This window comes from Mus pahari, chromosome 18 (assembly GCF_900095145.1).
Source record: "Mus pahari chromosome 18, PAHARI_EIJ_v1.1, whole genome shotgun sequence".
NCBI lineage: Eukaryota > Metazoa > Chordata > Mammalia > Rodentia > Muridae > Mus > Mus pahari.
Window position 1 is genome coordinate 53,667,366 of NC_034607.1, and position 7,290 is coordinate 53,674,655.

The 7,290-nt window shown below is 40.3% G+C and overlaps 1 protein-coding gene across 3 annotated transcripts in view; it reads right to left on the reverse strand.

Annotated features, from left to right (window-relative positions):
- Fbxo11 (F-box protein 11) overlaps positions 1–7,290 on the reverse strand; it is a 77,623-nt gene that overhangs the window by 40,233 nt on the left and 30,100 nt on the right. The window lies entirely within an intron of this gene.

Sequence of the window (7,290 nt, forward strand, 5' to 3'; positions counted from 1 at the left end):
GCAGGAGGATTTCTGAGTTCGAGGCCAGCCTGGTCTACAAAGTGAGTTCCAGGATAGCCAGGGCTACACAGAGAAACCCTGTCTCAAAAAACCAAACCAAACAAAACCAAACCTAACCTAACTGGTGTTACAGTACAAAACTGTTCAAAAGTATAGACTAATTTTTAAGAAGTACGGCATCCTCCCACAAAGATAAATCTAAAACAAGATTTACGTTTTGTTTGCTATTATTAAACAAATAATTAACAAAAATGGTATATTTGCTGGAATCTTTTTTTTTTTTTTTTTTTAGGTTTTTTTTTCGTTTTCCCGGCTATTTGCTGGAATCTTAAGCTTACCTCAATTAAAAAGTTATCAATTTTTTCATGTTTACAAAAGCATGTAAATAAAACTTCATTGATACTCAGTTCGCTAATTATAGTAAATTATAGTAAATAGAATCCATACAGAGAAATATACAGAGAAACCCTGTCTCAAAAAAACCAAAAAAACCCCCAAAAAAACCAAAAGAAAAAAAAAAAAAAGTATTTCTATTCATTAAATAAGTTATCTGTGCGCTAGGTGTGGTGGCAAATGCTTATAATCCCAGCACTTGAGGCCCAGGCAGGCAGGCAAATCACTATGAGTCTGAGGCCAACCTAGTATCTACCAGGCCATGCTAGTGAGACCCTTTTTCAAAAACAAAATCAAAGCACAAAAAATTAGCGTGTTGTTTATAAACAATAGTGGCTTCTGTCGAGATTGAGTATAAATCCATAAAGGTTAGGTAAATAACTAGTTTATTCAGTAGGTCAATGGCAGATATATACATTAGGGATTTTAACCCAAAAGAATGGAGAATGGACATAAAAGAAGCACAACTCTGGGATTTAATTCTGCCTCATAGCCTACTATGACGCTCTCTACTTGCTATCCGAAACCAGAACACACTTTCTGCCTGTTTTTTTGCAAAGTGGTTTTTTTGTTTTGTTTTGTTTTGTTTTTTGAGACAGGGTTTTTCTGTGTAGCCCTGGCTGTCCTCGAACTCAGAAATCTGCCTATTTCTGCCTCCCAAGTGCTGGGATCAAAGGTGTGCGCCACCACCTCCCCCCCAGCTGCAAAGTGTTTTTTTGTTTTGTTTTGCTTTTTAAGGGAAGTAACATATGTTGAGACACTAAGTAAATAAAAACACCCATGTACTTTATAGTTTCATTTCGATCTCCTAAACTGTAACTGAACACAGGAGTATAGCCTTCACTGTACACATGAACCACCACACTATCAGTAAGAAATCTGAAAACAAAGCATGCATGAGTGTGGCAACACTGCTGTGGTTCCATCTGTGACAGACACTGAGAGTGGAGGTGATGAGCAGCTAGAAGAGCCACAGACCACTGAGTAGACTAGGTTCTCTGCCCTCTAGGACACATTCTTAAGACAAAAAAGTGGCCTTCCTACCATTTCCTGCTAGGCGAGAGCTGGAGCATGTATAGATAATTTGCAACATAAAACTTGTATTTAAGAGAGTAGAGTGGACAAATAAAACAGGAACCTAGGTCTCTTCTGTTACAGTAGCTTCATCTCTTACCTTTCCCTGCCCCTCTGTGTAGGTGATGATGCCTGTATGTTTCACACAGAGTCCAGAGGGCCAAGGTTGGATGTCCTGCTCTATTGTTCTCCATCTTATTTTTAGTCTTTTCCATGTGCATGTGCTTGTGGGGGTGCAGAGGTGGGAGGTGCCTGTGGACGCTGGCAGAGAGGACACTGGATTCCCTGGAGCTGGAGCTGCAGACAGAGGTGAGCTGGCTGCTGAGAACCAAACTTCAGACTTCTGAAAAAGCAGCAAGAACTCTTAACTGCTGAGCTATCTCTGCAGCTGGAACACTCACTGAACCTGGAGGCCATCAACAGACCCAGGGATTCCCCCATCTCTGTCCCTCCAGGTGTCATGACAGGCTTTCTAAGTGGACACTGGGACTCACAAACTACTCTTTCAAGTCCCTAAATGTTTTCAAAACTTGTGTGGGGGGGTCATTACCAATTTTGACAAATCTATTTTTAAAGGTAGTTTTAAATTATATGAACATATCCATGTGTGTGTGAGGCTATGTGCATGTAAGTGTACAGGTTTTGCAGAATTCAAAAATCTTATCTCCTGGGGCCTTAGTTAAAGGCACCTACTTGAGTCACCTTACATGGATCCTGGGAGTCAAACTCATGTCCTCTGCAAGAGCAGCAAACGGATGAGTCGCTTCAGCCGCAGATTAATTCTAACTAATGGTTACACAGAGTCAAAGAATGCACTGTGTTCACATAAAATCTTCAACAAACCTAAGACACTGGTGAGAACAGCATGGCTATGACAACCAGCACCAAGTGTCAAACAGACGTTACTTAAGAAATATAAGCAGGACTAACCTGTAACCTCCCTGAGCCTCCCTCTCACAACTGTAAGATTGCAGAAAAATAACCACTTATTGGAATTACTTGTGAGGATTAAATATAAAAGAGAAAAGAGGCACAAAAAAAAGTTTAAAAAATATTAACTGGGAAACAAATGAAAATGATCACTTTAAAAGCTATAAACATGACCTGGAAAGATGGGTCAGTGGTAAAGAGAACTGCTACTCTTGCAAGCACACAAGTTTAGCTCCCAGTGCCCAGGGCAGCCCATACCCACCTATAACTGCACTTCCAGGTGATTCCTCTGGCCTCTGTGGATGATGCATACATGTATAGGCAAACACACGCCATTAACACTGCTGATTACTAGCTGAAGGGATAAAACAAGAAGAGACCCCTGAAAGCCTCCTACAAACACATAACCACCATACTGGAAATGACAAACACATGTTTACTTCCAGCTCTTTGGTCAGATATACTTATGTGGGCCAATGACAGTGGTCCAGACGTGGCAGGTGAAAGGGCAAAAACAGCAATGATACTGCCATGTGTGCCCAAGGCACAAGCAACTTAGATGAAGTGTGTCCTGACAATCCTCACTCCTGCCATCTCCCCCATCCCCACCTGCCCATGTGACTCAATGGGGAATTCTCTTCAGTTGACTGAGGTAAACTAGGCCCACTTTACAGGCTGTTTCTGTATAATATATAGGAACCACTTCCAGAAGGATAGACTAGTATTGCAACTACATTCTAGGCACCACTGAAGGGCAGGGATAAGGAACAGAGCCAGACATACAGCTATATACCAATCCAAAAACTGTAGCCAATGGCTGGTCAGGAATTTGATCCGCAACTCAATGGGGATGAAGAAATCTGGAGAAGGGGTATATGATTAAACCTGAATGAGCAAGACCCAAGATGTTTGTGTTAACATGTAAATAAATGCCCACCAAAGGTGGCATCAACAGAGAAGGATTTTAGTCAATACTCCTGATGGCCTTCCCTGGGAGTGATCACTAGACTCATAAATAAAGCACCCATAAGCAAGTAGCAAGTATAGAGATTATGTCTGGGCTTGGAGGGGAGAAGGAATGCTAGCTTCGCTGTGGGTGCTGTGAGTGTCAGCAGTGGAGACATAGCACTGTTCCCAGGATGGAAAGTTGATGACACTGGAACACTTTCATAATGGAAGAGCAGCATCTTATTGCCATAGATACAACCTAGCAAATGCTTGTGAAATTCACTGAATACACATACCATCCTAAAACAGCTTGGCTTCATAAAATAATAGTCTTTCAGGACTGGGAAAATAGTTCAGGTTAAAAGCACTGGTTGCTCTTCCACAGGAGCTGAGTTCAAGTCCCAGCACCCACATGGCAGCTCACAACTGCCTGTAACTCCAGTTCTAGAGGATCTGGCACCTTTTCAGACATACACGCAGGCAAAACATCAATGCATATACAATAAAAACATATAAATCTAAAAAGAAAAAGAATAAGTCTTTGAAGATTGTTAGTACTAGTGCTGGGATTAAAGATGTGCACCATACCACCTGCAAATCTTGACTCTTTAAAAAAAAAAAAAGATTTATTTACAAAGATTATCTCTAATGAGATTATGTCAAGTATGGCGGTATATGCTTTTAATCCCAGCACTCAGGAAGCAGAGGCAGGTGAATTTCTGTGAACTGGAGGACAGCCAGAGATTATATATATGACTTAAAACAATAAATTTGGGTACCAAGTTGGAAGGGGTAGAGTTGTAATGGTTAATTTTCTGTATCAATTTGGAGAGTGTCTTGGGAGAAGATGAAAATTTAAACCAGCAAACTATTGAGTAAATAAATAGCTCTCCATAGTGTTGAATGGATCTCATCGCATTAGATAAATATTTGAATGGAACCAAAAGATCCATAGCCTCCAAACTTTATCTGTACCATCAACTTTCTGGGTCTCAAGCCTCCTAGACCACACACAGATTTTCAATGCCACAGACCACATAACTACACAAGCCAGTTTCTTAGTAATACATACATGTATTAATACTTGATAATAAAAGAAACAGAGTACAGGAGCAGATAAGTATGTGTTAAGTTGGACAGTGATTCACAGGATTATAAAACAATGTTACTGGTGAATGTGTTAATGAAGGAATTAGCCTATTACTTATTTTTCTAATTACCATGACCAAACCAAAATTTAAAAACAACAAAACAACAACAACAAAAAACCTTATGGGGAAAAGATTTGTTTTAGCTTGTGAGTTCAGAGGTTATAATCCCTAATGGTAGGGAAACGATGCTGAAATCTGTGGCAGATACTTGCTGAGCCCTGTCTTTGATAAAAGCTAGACCAAAACCAGGGCTAGCTAGGCTATGCCTTCAAACAGTCCAGTTCTACTTCCAACAGGCTCCACACCTTTCCAAAATAGTACCACAGGCTGAGAGCTGAACACCTAACACACACACACAAGCCTGTAGGAGAAATTTCAGATTCAAAGCATTACTTTTCACAAAAAGTATGCCATATCAACATGTAAGTTTAGTGCTATTGTTTCTAAAGGACATTTTTATGTTTACATTTCTCTCTAGTTTTGTATTTGTGTGTATACATTTTTGTAGGAAAGTCAGAGGATAATCTGCAAGAATCCCTTATCTCCTACCATGTGGGACCTAGGGGTTTGGCAGCTGAGCCATCTTGCTTACCATTGTTATATACCACAGCTACTGTATTAAAAGCTATGCCCCCCCCCCCCCAATGTGACTAGGGGTACCTTGACAACTTTGGAACAATTATAAGTCTTGAAATAAAAAAAAGCTTGCTACCAAAGAGTAATAAACAGGGTCATTATTAGGTTTCAGTATAAACACTGGCAAGTTTACCGCTTTCCTTGTAGGCTTTACTCCTGGGAGGAGGTTGTAGGATGCTGCAAACTGACTCCAGGGCTGTGTGTATGATGGCAAATACTCTAACACTGAGCCACACCCTCAGTTCTCACTCTGTGTCTAGACAGGTCACTTATCTCCTTTAATGCCACGCTGGGAAGGCATGTCACCCTTGGGAAGATACTTCTAGAAACTAGTATTTAAACAGGCAAAGACTAAGGTAGTGGAGCTTTCACCTTCCCAGACACAGACTTCTCACTTAAATCATCATCTTAGGTTTGAAGACCCTTTATGTACCTTTTGGTAATCTTGCGCCAGTTCTGCCTTGATGGTAGAAACAGGCCTATACCTAACTGCAAACCCGGGAGAGGAACTGGATGCCAGCTGGGTTATCAAAGCCTTACCTGTCCCGCTAGAGACCCAGCCTGGAGAGGAACTCCATCTCTAAATCGTCCTCCTGGGACTCTCTGACACACTTGTTGTTCCTTGTGGCTTCCACACAGGCTTACTTTCGCACACTAAATTTGTTATACCTTACTTTCTGATTTCCAAAGAGAGTGTGTGTGTGTGTGTGTGTGTGTGTGTGTGTGATATTTTCCCTTTCTGTTTTTGAGTTCAGACATGTACAAAATTGTTTTAATATAGTAAGGTGTGTGTGTGTTATATAGCAGGAGGAAACAAAAGATATATACTCCTGGAACTGGAATTATGCAGTGCTGGGAACTGAACCCAGGTCCTCTGGCAGAGCAGCTAGTACTCTTATTCATTGAGTCAATTTTCCAACTACAACTTGCAACTTGTATTTTTATATAGGACCCTTTCTGCAGTTCTTAAATGCACACTGCTAGTACATTAACTGTGACTGACTAGACTTCTACTACCTTGTAAGCACGACTGGTCAACTTCCCCCTGGTACCCTCCCAGCTGTTATGCTTATGCTCCCCCTCCCCATGTGAGCATACCTACCTCCCTGTGTGCACATGGGCCTCCTGGGGAAAGTTTTCTATCATTTTATAGACAAATGACACAATCTTGAATTTTCCCCTTTTATCTTTTCTGAAACAAGATCTCACTCTGTAGTCCAGAGTGGCCTCAAACTCAGTCTAGCTGCCTTGTCCTTCTGAGACTGAGATGATGAGGCCTGTGTCACCATGCTTGGCTGTAAGAAAAGTAGTGGGAAGGGTTGAAACACAGAAAGTCTCTTGTACTACGTAAAGCTTTTCACATAAACATAAAAAGTGAAAGAACACCTTTTCTATGTTTTTATAAAAAAAAAAAAAAAAAGTGTTTTATGCTTTTTTATTTTTTATGTCCCAAATACTTCTGAATGACTAACTAGATTCTTTTTATTCTTAGAAACATATCGTATAGACTGGCTGTGGTGGTGCAAGCCTTTAATTCTAGAATTTAATTCCAGATCTGAGTTGATAATGAGACTCTGTCTTTAAAAAAAAAAAAAAAAAAAAAAAAAAAAGTACATTCATTCATCAGAAAAATCCTGCCCACTGATGAAGTCTCTTGAGAGAATTCATATAGAATATAATATAACATAAAGACTCATAAACCAGGCACAGAGCAATGGACCTTTAGTCCCTGCACTCAGGAGGCAAAGACAGGTGGGTCTCTGAGTCTGAGGCCAGCGTGGTCCAGAACAGTGAGGCTACAAAGAAGCCCTGTCTTAAAAAACAAAACAAAACAAAACAAAACAAACAAACAAAAGACTTCTAGCCTAGGAGAGGAATGTTGGGGTTCCTAGGGAGAGTGGGAAAGCCAAGTGTAGGATTCCTGGGGTGTGTCAGAAAAGTACTGGATGTGCAAATAATCCACATGCACTCATATATGTTATGTATATTGTGATCTAATATACATTAAATACATATCAATTTTCAAACAAAGGTCCTGAGTTCAAATCCCAGCAACCACATGGTGGTTCACAACCATCTGTAATGAGATCTGACGCCCTCTTCTGGTATGTCTGAAGACAGCTACAGTGTCCTTAGATATAATAATAAATAAATCTTT